Below are 18,409 nucleotides of genomic sequence, written 5' to 3' on the forward strand. Positions count from 1 at the left end.
AGAAATGCTCATTAGATAAGAGAAGGGCATCCCCTATGACTCTCAAGAGAACCCAGCAGGAACTGATGGTTCAAGGGAACTCCTAGACCCCTAAATTCTTTTCCAATTTTCAGTGTCAGTCTTTCCCCATCAGTCCTCTAAATTTCGCCTACAAGATCTGGAGAAGTTATAAATTTCACTGATTTGGTAATTTAACTACCCAAAAGTTGAAGCTGTATGTGATAATCAGCTATCTCATATCCCCTCAACAACAAAAAAATTTTTTTTCACTATGGTGACAGAAAGCCTGAGGCTTCCATTTATGCCATGAGTGGACAATTTAGACACTTAAGGACATTTTCCCTAGTCATTAAACAGTCTGACACAGAGGATGGTAAACATTATTTTTTTTCTTTTTTTAACACTGGTCTCCTATACCTCCTCTAAGAATTTGGTACACTCGCTCCCCTCCTGTCCATGAGCCCTTGACCACAGCCAGGCAAAGGCCGCCTGAAGCTGCTGGAGGCCTCGTTGAGAAATAAACAAGAACACAGAAAACTGTTTTCTAAATTTCCTTCACTTGTGAATGTGACAGGGTTTTACAAATTGGAAGTGGAGACAAAAGCATCACGATGAAAGAGACGCTGCATTCCAAAGGGGAACAGATCTTCAGCAAAACACACAAAGGTTTAGAAGGAGAAGTGGAGTCTTTGAGAGAATCAGAGTAGCTTTAGAATCAGCGAGGCAAATTTAGAGATTACAAAAGAGATCAATAGAGCATGGATCAAATCCACAGCGATGCGAACGCTGTGAGCTCACCGGCAAAACGCAACCGAGAGAGAAACATTTCTGCGCCAAAAATGCTTCCATTTCTCTCCTTTGTGTTCGATTTCTGAGAGAACTATTACGTTTCGAGAAGCGACATTTACCCAATGCTTTCATAGCCTCCGGGCTGGAAAGAGTGTATTTTCTTTTTAGAGAGCTTCCGGTGAAATCCATCTTTCTGATTGAGCCTAAAAATGTGAAACCTGAGACAGGAGCTCAGCTTACAGTCCCATCCCCCACTCCAAACCCCAGCACCAAAACAAAGCGAGAATCCTAATTCGTCCCCAAATCTTCTAATTTAGAGTTTACATTAGTAACTGTCAGTTTGGGGGGATTTTTTCATGGAAAAGGGACCAAAGTCACTCTTGATTTCACTTTGTGGAAGGCCATCTCTAAACTGCCGAGGATGGAAAGGAATAAAATTTTAAAACGGAAAGGTTACTAGCATAACTGGAGAAAACTATAGATACCTGGAGGCAAGATGATTAATCTTCAGATTCTACAGGAATGGGCTGTGATAGTAACGTAGAAGAGAGATGTTTCGAGTAAGGAAACAAAAGGTTGGAGATGCTGGGGATCGAACCCGGGACCTCATGCATGCTAAGCATGCGCTCTACCACTGAGCTACATCCCCACTACGCCGGATGCTGATTTTCTGAACTACCTTCATGAAATAGAACAGTAATTTACAATTGCACTTAAACACAAATGTTCTTTTCTAAATGATACAGATACAATTTTCACCCTCTATTTTACAGGATTCTATTACCAAGGAATTCTAATTAATCTGTATCTTGCAGACATTCAGTGACTAATGAGAATACACTGAGCTCGGAAATCTGAGTAGGAAAAAGTCTGCCAGACCCTCCTTTTCTGAGTGCCTGTCTCTTTTGTCAAAAGCTATGAGGGACAAAGGAAAATTCCTTACAGAAAAGTTAAAAAAGAAAAAAAAAAAAAACTTTGCCAATGACTGTCTTTAATTATGAAACCTACCAAACTATCCCCAGTTTTCCTCCCTAATTCTGCACCCTCCTCCCAGATTCCAGAAACCGCTATACACCTATATTTAGAAAACAAGGAGCCAATGAAGGGATTTCTGTTACAAAAATAAATTCCTTCCACTCTTAGCAATGGGGGTGGAGGGGTGGGGAGAGGTGCGGGCTAAAGGATAAAGATATTGGATTGCTTCCTGCGACCTTCTGATCCTCATTTTATCCAAAGAATACAAATCAAATCCACAGAATATGAATCTTCTGATCTTGCTCTGATTCTTCGGAAAGAAATGCAAGGAAATAAGTTAGAAATGTTACCTCTAAGATTGAGGTAAAACCTCTACTTCTGTTGTGCTTTATTCTCTGCAGAGGGAGTGGTTGGTTAGAATTCAGACCCCTTTCTCACCAAGGGTTGCAAACTGAGAAGGTTTTATCCCGGCCTAGTTCTGGGGAAGTCCCTGGATAGGGTGACCTGTGAGCAAATCTGGAGGAATAAATATGAATGTCAAATAGAAATGAAAGGAAAGCTGAGGATACAGCATGCATTCAGGAGTGAAAGTGTATGTAGTTTGGAATGGTTGGAGTTGGGGGAAGTAAGTTGGAGATGAGGCCAGAGAAATCAGCTTGACAAGATTACACAAGCATTTCTCATCTTTTCCCCTTGCTAAAAGAATCTAAATTTCATTCGTGTAGTAGAGATGATGGGCCCAGACAATTGGCATAAATTATGAGTCATTTAAAATAATTATGGTTTTTCCATTTCCTTTTGCCAGTGATTGTTTTAATGGTAGGTTCATGAACCTCTGGTGGATAAGACATACGAGGCTGTCTGCTTAAAATCTTCAGGTTTTTTTCAGGATAAAAGGAGAAACAAGAGAGGAGAGCCACACGTCTTAGTTTAGCATTGCTATTTGATTTTTGACGAGTGTGGTTAGAGATAACAGTCTGGAATCCTGAGAGAAACAGATAAAAATTATATTCTTTTGTAAATAACCATAATTTCCCTAAGAGAAATGTAAGAACAGCCCAAAAAAGAGGTTTTCTGTGACTATTAGTTGTCTGTTGCTGAATAATACTCCAAAATTTACAGGTTTAAAAAATTAATGTCTATTATCTCACAGATTGTATGCGTTGGGAATTCCAGTGTGGCTTGGCAGGGTAATTCTGGACCCAGGTGTCTCTTGAGGTTGAACTCAGAGTATCTACCGCACATTCAGTGCCCTGAAGGCTCGACTGCATCTGAAACATCTTCTTCCAAGATGGCTCATTCACATGTTGGTAGGAGGCCACAGTTTCCCATCATACCTGTCTTGTTGACTGACTCAAGTAGGAGAAGACTGTACAAAGGCATGATTACCAGAAGGCAAAGATCATAGGGGGTCTTCTTGAAGTTTACCTAAGACACTGTGTTACTCTTAATTGCTGATGAGTACTTATAGCAATACTCACAAAAGCATGAGTTTTACCTTTAGGAGTTTGACCAGATTCTCACATTAAATATCTAAATATTGGGGGGAACCCCATCATGCTTCCAGTAGAGGTGGGAGAAGCAAAACCATTTTGAAATATGCCAAAGCACTCTGTTGTTCTCAACAAGACCTGCCTTCTAAAGAATCTATGTAACCAGACTCTCACCTGCTGGGGTTTTGTCAGAGCCTAACTGACCTGGAAGGAGGAAAATACTCAATCCCAGCTGGCTGTAGACATTAACATGAGAGAAGGGAAAAACCCAACTCCACATACTTTGGCTATCCCATTTCACTTAAAACAGGAAGAAAAAAACTTGAGAAATAGTTGTAAAGTTCACGACCCAGAGGCATAAAGTCATTAAAAGACTGAGAAGACCTAATCATAGGACTGTAGAAAATTTCTCTTCCCCTACACCTCACCACCACATTACTAAAGTCCTGTTTACCCTTTTATCAAGTACACCAAGTCAAGCTATCAAGAGAAAATTACAAAACATATCAAAAGGCAAAAAAAAAAAAAAAAAAAAAAAAAAAGACAGAGCAAGAGCAGAACTAGACATGGCAGGGATGTTGGAATGATCAGACCAGGAATTTAAAGCAACTATGATTAATTTTCCAAGGGATCTAATGAATAAAGTAGGTAGGACACAAGAAAAGGTAGGCAATGTAGGAAGAAAGATGAAAATCATAAAAAAACAAAAAGAAATACTGAAGATTAAAAACATAGTATCAGAAAGGACAAATGCCTTTAATGGGCTTAATTAGTAGAGTGGACATAACTAAGGAAAGACTCTGAACTTGAGGATATATTAATAGAAATCCCAAAACTGGAAAAAAAAAACTGGGTAAGTGTGCAGGTAGGGAATAAAGGGGAATCCCTGTATCTTTCACTCGGTTCTGTATTTTTGTTTAAGTTTCATGTAAACAATATCATGTTTCAACTTCTATATATACTACAGCACACTCATCACCTAAAGTTTAGTTTCCATCCATCACCATACAGTTAATCCTCTTTACCTATTTCATCCTCCCTCCACCCCCTTCCCCTCTCATAACCACTCTTCTGTTCTCTGTATCTATGTGTTTTCATTTTGTTTGTTTATTTTATATTCCACATATGAACGAAATCACATTGTATTTGTCTTTCTCCACCTGACTTATTTCACTTAGCAGAACACCCTCAAGGCCCATCTGTGCTGTTGCAGATGGCAAGATTTCATCTTTTTTGTGGCTGAACAGTATTACATGGTGTGTGTGCATACATATCTATACATTTATATCTATACATATATCTAAATCTATCTTACATCTTCTTTATCCATTAATTCGTTGATGAACACTTTCCATATCTTACCTATTGTAAATAATGCTGTAATGAACATGGGGTGCATATATCTTTATGAATTCATGTTTTTGTAGTCTTCTGATAAATAGCCAGAAGTAGAATGGCTGCATCACATGGTAGTTCTATTCTTAGTTTTTTGAGGAATCTCCATAATGGCTGCAGCCCAATACAATCACAAGGGTACTTTCAAGTGAAAGAGGGAGTCAAGAGGATCAGAGTCAGGGAGAGATTTGGAGATGTTACACTGCTGGCTTTCAGGACAGAGGAAGAAGCCACAAGCCAAGAAATGTGGGAAGCCTCTAAAAGCTAGAAAAAGCAAGCTGTGATTTAAATCTTAGCATTCTAAAAGGTCCCTTTGGAAGTGAAAAATGGGTGAAAATGAATGGTTAATTGAGAAATTTAAAGATTGGACGGGCAAGGCTCTTAGAATTTAGCTTCATCCTTGAGGTGGTTCCTGCTGGATCTCAGTCTCATGAGTTTAAAAAAAAAAATCAGCTGTACTTCAGGCCCTTGGGAGAGTTCAAGCCTCTGACTATGCTTTCTCCTGGGTTCTTAAGAAATGGTCATAGGACAGGTCTTTATGTTCTGAAATTTACTCCTGAGTGAAGATCCTGCCACAACTCATCTGAACTCATGCTATAATAACTGAACTAGCCTTGTTTTCATCTCATTTCACCAGTCATAATCCCTTTTCCACATTATTTACAGAACTAAATTTATAAAATTAAAATCCGAGCGTGATCATCTTGTTTGTAATGTTTCATTGGCTCCTTATTACCTATTGGGTCTTCTAGGAAGGTAAACATAGGGAAATTGTCATTGGAAACTTTTTTTTAGTAGCTGCACTTTTCTTTTATGTTTAAGGAATCTGACAGTTTTAGAGTCAGATGCTTGCTTTCCAAGGCTACTGCCATTGTTCTAGCCAAGTAGATATTCTTTTCTACTGAAGTTAACCATATTCAGTATTTGCTTTTTGCAGCCCAGAATACTAATTGATACAGAGTTCAAAATCTTTAATGAACTATATATTCCAACATCTCCTGTGTTTCCCTATCTCATCCTATATTCCAGCCATATGTGACTAACTCAGTTTTCTAACATTTTGTGTCATGTCTTCATGTAACTTGCATGATGTTTATTGTGACTAGAATAACACTGTGATTCTCACTTCCAGCTGTAAATCTCCCACTTATTCTTTATTACATATCACAAGTGTCTCTTCTTTTGTGGAACTTTGCCTGCCCTACCTCACCAAGAAGATTTGATTCTACCTTCTTCTGTCTCCCAGTGTATGTTTTATAAACCCCAATATGGTAATTATGATAAAGATAAATGATAAGTATTGTTTAGGTACTGGCTCTCTCTCTCAACTGTATCCCCTGTTAGCATAGTTACATAGTAAATTATTGGATTTCCTCTTAACAAGGGCAGAAAAATACATGTTGCCATTATTTTAATGTATTTTTAAATGTGGACAGAAGCATTAAGTAAATTACTGTTACATTATTGATAGTGCAAAACAGTCTGTTGAATCGAGGAATGAACACAAGTACAATGCCGAAATTACGTTAAGTTTAAAAATTCATTTAATTACAGCTGCTCAGATTGTAACCTCAATTGGCTCCTCAGTGCCGACAGGCAATTTTTTAAGGGCATCTAACCAACTCTGCCTTCCGTTTCCACAGGCTATTCCTAACCCTTACTACTTTCCCAGACCTCCTGTACTGGACTGTGATCAGCTCTCCTGCACAGATACCTTGAGTAAAGCCAAAGATGCAGTGAGAAATAAAATGGTAACTATATTAGTAACTATAGCATATGAAGAAATTCCTCTTATGGTCCTAGGATGGACCCTTGAATACCGACATGCAACTACCACATCAACACTAAAAAGACATGATATTTTGTTTTCCCCTAAAAATAAATCACTAAAATATTTTATCCTTACGGATTATTTTCCAGCAGAAAGTGGGAATGGATAGGACCTCTTTTAATTGAACTGAATAATTCTTTGATATGCAGTTGCATTCCCTTTTCCTGGACGTGTTCATAGGATATATTTACTCCTGAATTGTCCCTCTGGCTTTATACTGCTGGCTGCATAATAAAACACCCAAAGAAAGTTTTCAGGAAGGAGGGGATATGGCGGTGGTTAGTTAACCAAACAAAAGAGAAACACACAGATGGAAAACAGCTCTATTTAAAGAAAATGCTAATGGCAAGAAAGAGAAAGGGCTAAAATATTTTATTTAATAATGAGCGGCCAAAGGCTGAAATAGACGAAAATGAAATGAAAATTAAATAGGGAAGCCCGTGGAGATGCCGGGGATCGAACCCGGGGCCTCATACATGCGAAGCATGCGCTCTACCACTGAGCTACATCCCCTGCTGGAAGCTAGCTGCTGGAAAGGATTCCTGTCCTTTTAAACGCTCAAAGCGTTTTACACAGTTATTTTGTGTTCAGATTGCCGTCACTGAGGATGAGTTACACCTAAAGTCTCCATTGGGGATCATTGGGCTCTAGGATAAGAACCTTCGATTATTTCATCCTTGTGTTATCTTATTTAACCTTAGTAAGGATCTTAGGAGATAAATACTATTATTACTCTCATTTAAGTGCTAAGAAAATGAAAGACTAAATATTTCCTCCAGAGTCACATGACAAGTAAGTGGCAGAGCTGGAATTTGAACACAAGCAAACTATATTTTAGCATGTTTGTCTTATTTTTTTTAATTTTAAGCTAAAAGTTTATACGTACTTAGTCCTGTATCTATTTTTTGCAATACCACTGTTCTTTCTGTCTATTCCGGTTCAATTCTATTTTGCTTTGATTATTGTAGATTTACAGTATGTTTTATATCTACAAAGGAAACTCTTCTCTCACTATTCTACTAATTTTTTTTTCAATATCCAAACTAAATGTATCTGAATTTGGGGGAGAGATTTTTATATTTATAGGCTAATATGAGGAGAACTGATTTTACAATACCAAGCATTCTGATCTGGGAACAAGAAATCCTCTCCATGTACTAGAGTATGTATATAAAACCCTCATTAAGATAGTATTGCTTTTTTTTTTTTTATATATATAACTGGTGGATACTTTAATTTATTATGTTTACTCTTTATTACAATTATCACATTGCCTCCTTATATTTCCTTGTAATTGACTATTGTCATGGTGGTTTTAAAATGTCCACAAATTATTTAATATTCTTCCCTTAAGAACAGGAGACTAATTTTCCTTCCTTCTGGGAAGGAGAACCACATGTCCTATTGAAAAGGAATCATATTACTCTATCTCAATCCTGTCATCATTGTTCTCTTTCCTCTGGTCCTCTTTTGTTCCAAATGGAAGAAATGATAAGAATTATTTGATTTAATGTCTGCCAGTTTACCTGTGATGTAATAGTGGGGATTCATCTGTCAAGCATCCTAAATGGAAAGCTGGAACATTATTAAGCAAATAACCTCTGAATGTCTTCAAGGAGCCTGGATTGAAAAGGCTTATGTAAAAATTGTATACAAAACTTATCATATTATATCATATATTACATTTATTCTCTATCTAATTAAATTCTGTGTGTTTGACATCTAACATATGACCTGAAATAGAAGAGAACTACTAATTGTGTATGTGTATGTGTGAGTACAGTATGACTTTTATAAGAAAATACCTCAAGATTTGCAGTCCTAAAATCTGGGCTTGAAATTTAATGTTATTTGAAAGTTGGTGACATAGGACAAAATTTTGAACTTATTTCATTATCCTTTCCATATCCGTAAAACAGGATCATGTAAAAGGATTTTTTATAATATCAAAAGATGTTATGCACGGTATGTGCAGTGATATTCCAACACATGAAAAGGATCTTTCAACATGACTTCTCTGGGATTCCTTTGAAAAAAAACCACACATTGGCTTCTATTTTCCCTCAGGATATAAATTGGTTTAATATATGCTTCATATGTTTTAGGATTTTCTGAATAGAGTATTTTGGGCATGGGTGTGTTGTGTCTTCTGATTAAAATGTTGAGTTCCTCAGAAAATTCTGTAATTTAAGAGTTAATCTCACATACTTCCATTGAACAGATGTTTCAATAATGTTGTGCAAAGAAAACTGGATCTTGCCACAAAAAATCATAAAATAATTTTTGAGATATAACTGGAGACAAACAAACAAAAAATCCTCCATATCAGGAATGTACAAGACTCCACTTGGAATCCAGTTTGCTTCTGTCACAAAGTAGAGTAATGATTTAGCAGGGACACTGAACATGACCTTAGCTGTGCTTTACACCAAGACACAGAGGCAAATTAAAACCAGCTCAATTTCCCCACCCTACACATTTCTCTCCCTCACTGAGACCTGTCACTTTCCTGTTTCCTATTCTAAAATTTTAGTAGTCCAAAGAGTCTTTTGGACCAATAGAGATATAAGTTCTCCCAGACAAGTTAGTTCCTTTCAAGTTCAAAATCTACTTCATGGGATTTCTGTGAACATGAGCAGAAGTCTCACACAGTCAGAGGAGGGCAAGGAGATAGCAATAACCTCAGCTGCATTTCTAAGCATTTTCTGGGATTTCTAAGGAAGTTCAAGGAACATTATGCTACCTGGAATGAAACCAGAGTCCAAGATCACTCTGGTTTAATACACATTTTCCCATGAGTATCATTAATAAGTTCCCAATCTGCAAGTCACAATACATCTTTTCTATTCTCACTCTACGCACTATCCCTCTCTTCCATAATAATAAAACTCATCTCAATCATAGATTCCTACAGAGTTGCTGTCTTAGGGAATCACTGTGGTTGCCAAATACCTTCACAAGACTGCGTCTTAAATTTGCAGGCATCTCAGTCATGTTCAAATCCAAGCTTCTCCTCCTTTCTGTCTCAATCTAACATCCACAAAACAAAAACATAACAGACTACCAACAAGCTGAAAGGAATCCATCCTTACTCAAAGCGATCCCATCATCGAAGATTTCACCCCTTTCTTGCTTAGTTGCTGGAAAGTTTATCTGAATGTCTTCATTCAAAGGGTTATTGATTACTTTTTCCTCTGGGGGCTCAAATGCTGAAAGTACTCAGTATATACTTTTTAGATATAAGATTGCCTAAGGAAGAAAACTTAAACTCCGCCCGAACAGGGACTTGAACCCTGGACCCTCAGATTAAAAGTCTGATGCTCTACCGACTGAGCTACCCGGGCTCGCCAGTATGTGGTTTTCTGACCGCCTAGTAAAGGTGAGTTCATTAGGTTCTTTTCAGTTTTGTTTTGCATTCTCAAGGTGTTAAAAACCAATTGCTTTACCTGTACCTTATATCCCCAAGCCAAAAGCAGCTGGTGGATCCCACTTCTACACGCACTAACCTGCTGCCACCACATCCAGGCACTGGGTTTGAAACAATTTGGCTTCTCTCAAAAAATTCAACCACAACGGTTCTCTTTGAAGAGCTCAGCCAGGGAAAGAGCTCCTTGATGCTCTTGAAAACAAACAGACATTGGGTAAAACTAAGCGGGATCTTTCTGTTGGACAAAAGTTTTCTGCTCACTTCCCTAAAATGTACAGAATTCCAATATTTCCTTGTTCCTATAGAATGCAGAGAAACGAGGTGGAGCTTGGACACGTCCTTCCAACCCACTTATGCAAATCCCATCCATGATATCCCTCAGGGACTACGGTGTCCAGAGTCTCAGTGCTCTTCGGAGACTTTCCATCTTTCATGATTCCGCTCACTGTCTTAGTTTATCTGAGGCTGTATAGAGGCTCCATGTTTACTCCAATAAGTATGAAGAATAAGAAGGAAAAGATATATCAGTGTTCATAGCATGGAAAACACCCAGTACAAGCTTTTGCTCTCTGCTAGGAGCAGCTAGGAGTCACTAGAAGGAAAATAAAGAGGACAACAGAGGTAATTCACTCAAAAAGAAATTTAAAAGCAGTCCGTACTTGGCATCTGCCCTGAAATAGACCCTGCTTTGTAGAAGCATTTCTCAACAGGGAGAGTCTTAAAAGCAACACCCTTGGACCTCTGAAATAAAAATGGAACCTATTTTGATATATCCATGCAACGCAGAATCATGTTCACAAAGTAGTTCTATAATTTTTATTGGCTCCTTGTTTATACTGATAATGTTTGTATTAGGAAACACAGAAATTTGTGCATCTATTTATTCTTACCCTTCCCTCTTCATGTCCCGGATCCCACATATAATTCCCCTACAAACACACACACACACACACACACACACACACACACACACACACATCCTTTGGTTGTATCTCGGAAGTCTTTGGTACGTTGTTAAATCATGTACTCCACCTTATGACTTTATTTAAAATTCTAAAAACAAGAAACTGGAATTCAGTGGGCAAAGGTAGAAAATGTAGAAGGGAAGAAATTTTAAATTCACTACTCGCCAATATCCTTGCGATATTATTTCAGCCAGAAATGTGTGTACGAAGTTGAGTGTTCTCTGGCCTGTGGAAATCTCCAGTGAGACCCAATTTACCAACTACCAGAACAACCGCTCTGCTAAAATCCGGCATCTAACAACAACAACAACATAACAAAAACCAAACCAAAACAAAAACAACCTTTAACACCTTAAGCCTAATTTTCACCCAAATCAAACTGTTCCTGCCAGCTAATAGTGTTTGGTTGTTCAATGTTCTCCCAGTCACTCACTCAGAAAGATCTGGGATCCGCACCCCCACCTCAACTGCTTGCGTCCAGTAATTGACCGCGCTGGATAGGCAGGTGGAGGGAAACGGGGCGGGAGGGGCTCGACAAGAAGGTGTGGCAGGGGAGGCAGGTGGCAGCTTTTCTCTTGTCTATCACATGACGCAGATCTGACCGTTCAGTTAACTAAAAGAACTAGAATAGGACCGTTTCTTTCCCCCTTTACTCTGTCCTTTTTCTGTCCTCCCCTTTCACGACATACCCAATAAAACCCAATTTGAATGTGCCAGTGGTGGCAGGATTCTCTCTTCGGAAGTAGGAGATTCTGGTGGGGATGATTCCTTTTTTTCTTCTTCTTCTTCTTCTCCTTTTTTTTTTTTTTTTTTTTTTTTTTTTCGTTTTGCCTGTGTCCCTCCCTGGGAGGTGGTAAGCCCGACGGAGTGAAAATGGGAAAATTATAAAAGCAATCCACTGAACTTCCTTTAACAGAGAACAAGAGAAATAAGAGGAAAAAAAAAGTCGGTAAGGAGACAAGTGGAGGTGCCAGGGATCGAACCAGGGACCTCGTACATGCGAAGCACGCGCTCTACCGCTGAGCTACACCCCCGAGGCTCGGACGCTATTAGCTGTTTCATACAATATTATTTCTCCTTTTATTTTTTATTTTTTATTTTTTTTTATTTTAATCTAAGAGTTGACCGCTGAAAGTCTACCAGGTTCACAATTTCTGAACTTACTAAACGGGATACTTTCTAGTGTCTTCACTAGGAGAAGAGTTACTAGATTGTAGTCAGAAAGGCACCACTTCTGACTCCAAGAACTTCCCCTTCTTGTTAGCCTGTTCCAAGGCCCAGTCATCAGTAGACAGTTTGGGTGAAAGTTACTTGCCTCCATCAGGCAAGTTTAAAGGAAATCATGCCTCCAACAAATACCGCAGCAGTCGTGATTCAGCACAGCAGTGATGATTGCAGTGCTTCTAAGTGCAGAGGCAGCTGCCAGCTTTAGTTAAGATGTTGCCGGAGATAAGGTTCCTGTCTCGCACAAAAAGGAATTCAAGAGCGAGCCATAGTAAAGCGAAAGTAGATTTTTTCGGGGAGATACAAGCTCTATAGACAGAAGGCAAGAGAGGCACCCCAAGGTGTTTAGTTTTTATGGGATGGGTAATTTCAAAGGCTAACAAGAGGGAGGATTACTCCAACTATCTGGGGGAAGGGGCGGGGATTTCCGGAATTGGACCCCGCCAGCTTTCTGGCCTTTTATGATCAACCGCGGAACTGTCCTGGCACCTGTGGGTGTGTCATTCAGCACGCTAGTATATAACAAGGAGCATCTAATGAGGCTCAAGGTCTACTGGAAGTGGAATCTTCTGCCATCCCGGACAGTCGATTCTAACCAGTTAACCTATCCTCAGCTGCTGTGTCATTTTTTTTTAATGGTTGCACCATCCTTTGAGAGACGTCTTTGCCTGTTCCCTCACTGAGAAGAAGCTGGGATCCACATCCCGCCACATGCCACATTCGGTGGTAGATCTGAACTACTGCCATCTGTGTAGAAGGGAAATGAGGGGAGAGAAAAATCAGGCGTTAGGTTTTTGCTCCTCAGCCTTCACACAGGCACAACGAAGAACACAAAAGGGAATTTAACAAGATTGCCCCAGGGCCTGTTTTACTTTTCTTTGATCCTTCTTTTCTTTCTTGTACCTACAGAAACTGTGAAATGGAACCAAAGGAGTATGCGCTCATTCACGTGGTGGTCGCATGTTGTTTCCTCTCCTTTGAGGTCATCCTTAGTGAGCATGATTTTTGCTTTCATTCCTTCTAGTCTTACTTGTGCTGATGTAGCTTGAATGCATATGGCTTTGAAGAGGAAAGAAAAACACAGTATTAAAGGAATCCAAGAACAGCAATATTTACCATTTATAGGTAGTATCTCAATATGATGAGGATCGGAATGATTCAAAAAACTGAAGACCAAGATTGGTCCTACCAGTTTTAGGCAGAAGTGTGATCATTCATGAATTAAATTTGGTTTCTTCACTTTCATTGAAGGGTAGGTGCTAAGGCATAGTCGGTTATTTGTAGAAATGTGCTGTCTAATCAAGCAACAAAGTTATTGAAACTTAGGTAACAGTTCTGTTCTTTTAACAGAACAAAAAGAGTTCTTTGAAAGGAAGATTGAATTCAAAGGCCGTTGGAACAGATACTCTGTGGTTTTCATAACACTAGTGATGCAGGAGATTTTTATAAAATGGCACTTTATTAAAAACTCTGATGTCCAAGACATTAGTGACAAGTTGCATGAAAAATGCTGGCTTGGAAATGTTGGCTGAATGTATGGCAACATAAAAATAAAATGATTTACTATCCATATCAAAGAATATCAAGAAAGAAGTTGATGTAAGAGAAGAAATTGGGTTGTCATACCTGGATCTTTATGACCTGACTTTTCATCTACTTTCAGTTTTCTGTATTCTAATCTCAGAGGTGAACCTCTCCTTCATTTAAGAATGCTTAATATTGTTCTGTCCTGGAGCCCTTAAAATTTGGAGTTTCCAGACAAAGGACAAAACTCTACCAGTGATGACATATCAGCTACTGGGGTATTTTGTCAGTAAGGAGAATACGAAGGCTCTGATATTTTTAAAATGTCAGTGATGTTCAGCAATTTCCCTGATGTCACCAGTTTAATAAAGCAATGAAATCAAGATGGTTAATGTTAAATATTTTCTCATAACACCTTTCACATCACACTCTCTCTCTCATACACACACATATACAATATAGTGATTCTTATTTTATGAGTCAATTCACTGTATCTTTTGACTGATCCTCACACTCCCCTTCCCTCATGCACAGAAACATAAAAAATCTCAAAGAAATAGAACTGAAGTAAAAGTGTGTGGCTGAGTAGCACACTGGAATTTCTCACCACCCAGCTTTCCTAGACTTTTCCAATTGAATTTTGGATTTTTATTTTAAAATCTTTAAATGTAATCACAAACAGAACTAATCAATTAAATGTAGTACAGTTGATGGATTATGATAGTTCCATTTGGATTCCAAAGTTTCAATATGAAATTCTCTGTAAGAAAGGGGAATATATTTTAAAATCTGAGAAACCAGTTAATTTTGATATCACTCCTATGATTACCTGTGTGTTTGTGTATGCAAAATAAAACAACAAAATATCTAATATTAATAATAAAGGCATTTGTAATGGAGAAGTTTGAGCTGGAGGCTAAATTCTACAGTGAAGGTGAACAAATGACAATAGGAGATGTTAGTAAAGGGGAAAAGAGATCTCCAGAGGCAGATATAATAGGAAAGTTTGCATATCAGAATAAAGAAGGTAAAGTCATCCCACAAGAGCAAGCAATTGTCCTAAATCCATGGAGATGGTGTGTCTGCATTTTTAATACTTCCATAAATGCTTAAGACTCCTCTACATTCCTCCTTTTGCAGCCTTTTCAAGAGGTGATGTTCTCTAAAACATACCAAGACTGTGAGTTCAGGACAAGTAGAAGGAGGAAGACATTTTCCTGCACTCTAGTTTATTCTTTCAATTATGGAATCAAAAAGGACAGGACAGGGATGGAAGTCTGCATGTTGAAAGAGCATCTCCCTCCTCCTTAGCTCAAACCTAGCATTATTGAACACAGACACCTCAATCTATCAGGAGAAGGCAAGGACACAGAATAGTGACTTACTTTTTAACTAGAGTGATCACTCCTATACCTGTCATCAGGGCTTCATGAGACTGTGGCCAGTGCAGTTCACAGGATTCTGTGTCCAGCAAATTATGTAGCCAGTCTGTCCTACATCTCACTACTGGAGAATCCCGTGTTCTTCACCCCAGAGGAGGAACTGTTGCCCCCAAAGTACTAGAGCAGGCTGATGTTTTCAGATTTTCCAGCCGCTTAATTTTTAACTTTCCCCGAATTCAGGAGGAAACCCCTCCTGAACTGATTCTTGACGCTCGTTTGAAGTACATAAAAAATGAAGTGGGAGCAGGTCAAGCGTCTTAGGAGATGGTCTTTCAAGTCCAAGAGATTTTCCAGCGCTCAGAACAGTTTTGCGTAGTATGAGACTTTTGCCAACCTAGCGGTAATGGTGGGAGAGGAGGGAATTGAGACAAACAAGCCTCAATTATCTCGTTGTATCCGGAAGAGAACATGGCATAGTAGAGATGAAAAACGAAAGCAGAAAACTGTTCTTACAGAAGAACAGAAGGAAAAGAGAACGGACTAACATTCCAAGTGGAGGTGCCGGGGATTGAACCCGGGGCCTCGTGCATGCTAAGCACGCGCTCTACCACTGAGCCACACCCCCTCACTGGTCACAAGTGACGTGTAAAAGAAATTTTAATTGGCAGAGCTTGCACGTCACGTGAAAGCAATAAAAAGTGGGCTACTCTTTTGAATTCCGACACAGCATTGGGCCTATTGGGCAATGAGACTTTAGCAGGCTAAAGGAATTCGATGTTCGTGAGCACCTTTCACAACTCTTTCTTCATGGACCACAAGGCAAATTACTCTCGGAAGCGACTAAAACGCTCGGTCTGCCGAAACCCGGGATCGAACCAGGGACCTTTAGATCTTCAGTCTAACGCTCTCCCAACTGAGCTATTTCGGCTGGCTGGAAGTTCAACTTCCTGACATTTAGTTTTTAAGATTTAGGCTGTTTTCAACTTCTGTATTTCAGAAGGTTTCAGATTCCTTCAGCGTGGCTCTCTCGTTCCACAATATACTTGCCTGCCCAGAAGGAATTGGAATTTATTGCCTTCCATGTGTGCCAGTTGCATCCAATTCTTGGCAGCGTGAATGAACTGGCAAAGGCCAGGGACTTGGAAAAAAGGTGATAGTGAGGGACTCGATGGAAAGCCTTTCTGCTCCTCTGCATCCTATCACTTGACCCAGAAGCAGCTCAGAAACTAAAGAAAATATTACTGGGGGGCTACTAATTTTCTCTTCGTTCTTTTGTCTCTCACAATGGCACTGAGTCCCCGAGGCTGATGATTGTGTTTGTTGTCTCAGGCTCGGGAGATGCTGCATGAGCCACCTCTTTTTTTTGTTTGTTTGTTTGCTTGTTTCAATCAAATGTTCCTTGGGAAGACAAACCTCAACAGTGATGATGAGGCCCTTGGAGAGGAGTGAAGGGGTATGAGTTTAACTTCGCTATTGAGCAGGAAAAAGTAAAGGAATATAAAGAGGAAAATGGGAAAAGACTGTGCAAGCATGGTTTAAGAGCGTGAAAAGGGCAGTAATGGAGGTGCTAGAAGTAAAAGATTGCTTCAGAGATACTGGCTTAGAAATGTTGAATGAATATGTGGCAAAGTTAAATTAAATGATTTGGTATCCATATCAAGGAACATCATGAAAGAAGTTGTAGATGTTAGAGAATAAATTGGATTGTGAAACCTGAATCCTTATCATCTTTTCATCTCCTTTCAGTTTTCAGTACCCTTATCTCAGCAGTGAACTTAACCTTTATTTAAGAATGCTTAATACTATCTCCTGGATCCCTTAGCATTTGGACACTCCAGACAAAGGGCAAAACTGTAACAGTCATGGCATGTCAGCTGCAGGGGTCAGTAAGGAAAATGAGAAGGCTCAAGTAGTTGTTAAAATGTCAGTGATGCTCAACAATTTCCCTCATGTCAGCAGTTTAATAAAGCAGTGAAATCAACATGACCTTATGTCAAATATTTTCTCAAACATATACATCTTACATAGAACATACACACACACACACACACACACTACAGAGATTATTCTTTTATGGGTCATTTCATGGTGTCTTGTGACTAAACCTTACAATAGCCTACCTCTATTCATGTACACACACATTTAAAAAACCCTCAAAGTGAAGTGTAATAAAAAGTGTGATGCTGAGTAGCATATTAGAATATCTTACCCTCCAACTTCCCTAGATTTTTCCAACTAAATTTTATATTTTTATTTTTAAATCTTTAAATGAATTCACAGCCTGAACAGGTCAGTTAACATAGCACAATTGAAAGATTATGATAGTTCCAGTCAGACTCCCAAATTTTGATATGAAACTCCTTTAAGAAAGGAGGATGTATTTAAAAAGCTGGGAGATCAGTTAATTTTGAAGTCACTCCCATGATTACATATGTGTGAGTGTGTGTGTGTGTAGGGGGGGGAGGTGTTCAAAACAGAACAACAAAAAACGCCTACATCATTGATTAACAATGACAGCATTTGAAACGGAGAAGCCTGAGCCAGAGTCTAGATTCTGCAGCGAAAGTGAAGGAAATGAGGATGAGAGATGACAGGGCCAGCGGAAAGAGAATGCCAGAGGATGGTATAGTAAGAAGGTTTGCCTGTAGAGCAAAGAACCTCCAGGAAGAACCTATAAGCAGCGCCTGACATCTATAAGCTAGGAAGAAGAAAAAAAAAGTCTTTAATACAATTCATTTATACTTTAGATTTCAAGAACGTGATCCTAGAACATACATTTGGCCAAATCACCAGATATTAAGGATGGGTAGACGTAGTGGGTCTTAAATCTGAGAGAGTGAAGGGAATGTCTTCTTTGGAGAACGTGACCTCAAAGCTACCTACAGCACTGGCTTGGAGTCGCTTGGTGGGGCGCTCCTTGCAAGAAAGACATATACTTTGACTGGAGTGCGCTCGCTAGAGTTTGTGTAATTTAGTTCAGAGAATAGTTGATTTTCCATGGCTCAGCAAATCTCCACTACTTCCTGTTAGGAAAGAAAACGCGCTGAAACGGCGGGGGTGTAGCTCAGTGGTAGAGCGCGTGCTTAGCATGCACGAGGCCCCGGGTTCAATCCCCGGCACCTCCACTTGGAATGTTAGTCCGTTCTCTTTTCCTTCTGTTCTTCTGTAAGAACAGTTTTCTGCTTTCGTTTTTCATCTCTACTATGCCATGTTCTCTTCCGGATACAACGAGATAATTGAGGCTTGTTTGTCTCAATTCCCTCCTCTCCCACCATTACCGCTAGGTTGGCAAAAGTCTCATACTACGCAAAACTGTTCTGAGCGCTGGAAAATCTCTTGGACTTGAAAGACCATCTCCTAAGACGCTTGACCTGCTCCCACTTCATTTTTTATGTACTTCAAAC

The 18,409-nt window shown here is 39.2% G+C and overlaps 7 non-coding genes across 7 annotated transcripts; 1 reads left to right on the plus strand and 6 right to left on the minus strand.

Annotated features, from left to right (window-relative positions):
• Positions 1–1,366: 1,366 nt before the first annotated feature.
• Positions 1,367–1,438, minus strand: TRNAA-AGC. The gene has a single exon. It is a non-coding gene; the product is annotated as a tRNA-Ala (tRNA).
• A 5,486-nt stretch (positions 1,439–6,924) lies between these two features.
• TRNAA-CGC lies at positions 6,925–6,996 on the minus strand. Its single transcript has one exon. It is a non-coding gene; the product is annotated as a tRNA-Ala (tRNA).
• A 2,758-nt stretch (positions 6,997–9,754) lies between these two features.
• On the minus strand, positions 9,755–9,827 carry TRNAK-UUU. Its single transcript has one exon. It is a non-coding gene; the product is annotated as a tRNA-Lys (tRNA).
• A 2,010-nt stretch (positions 9,828–11,837) lies between these two features.
• Positions 11,838–11,909, minus strand: TRNAA-CGC. The gene has a single exon. It is a non-coding gene; the product is annotated as a tRNA-Ala (tRNA).
• A 3,649-nt stretch (positions 11,910–15,558) lies between these two features.
• On the minus strand, positions 15,559–15,630 carry TRNAA-AGC. The gene has a single exon. It is a non-coding gene; the product is annotated as a tRNA-Ala (tRNA).
• Positions 15,631–15,860: 230 nt separating this feature from the next.
• TRNAF-GAA lies at positions 15,861–15,933 on the minus strand. The gene has a single exon. It is a non-coding gene; the product is annotated as a tRNA-Phe (tRNA).
• Positions 15,934–18,058: 2,125 nt separating this feature from the next.
• Positions 18,059–18,130, plus strand: TRNAA-AGC. The gene has a single exon. It is a non-coding gene; the product is annotated as a tRNA-Ala (tRNA).
• The last annotated feature ends 279 nt before the right edge of the window (positions 18,131–18,409 follow it).

Source organism: Camelus ferus, chromosome 20 (genome assembly GCF_009834535.1).
Source record: "Camelus ferus isolate YT-003-E chromosome 20, BCGSAC_Cfer_1.0, whole genome shotgun sequence".
In the NCBI taxonomy this organism is placed as follows: domain Eukaryota; kingdom Metazoa; phylum Chordata; class Mammalia; order Artiodactyla; family Camelidae; genus Camelus; species Camelus ferus.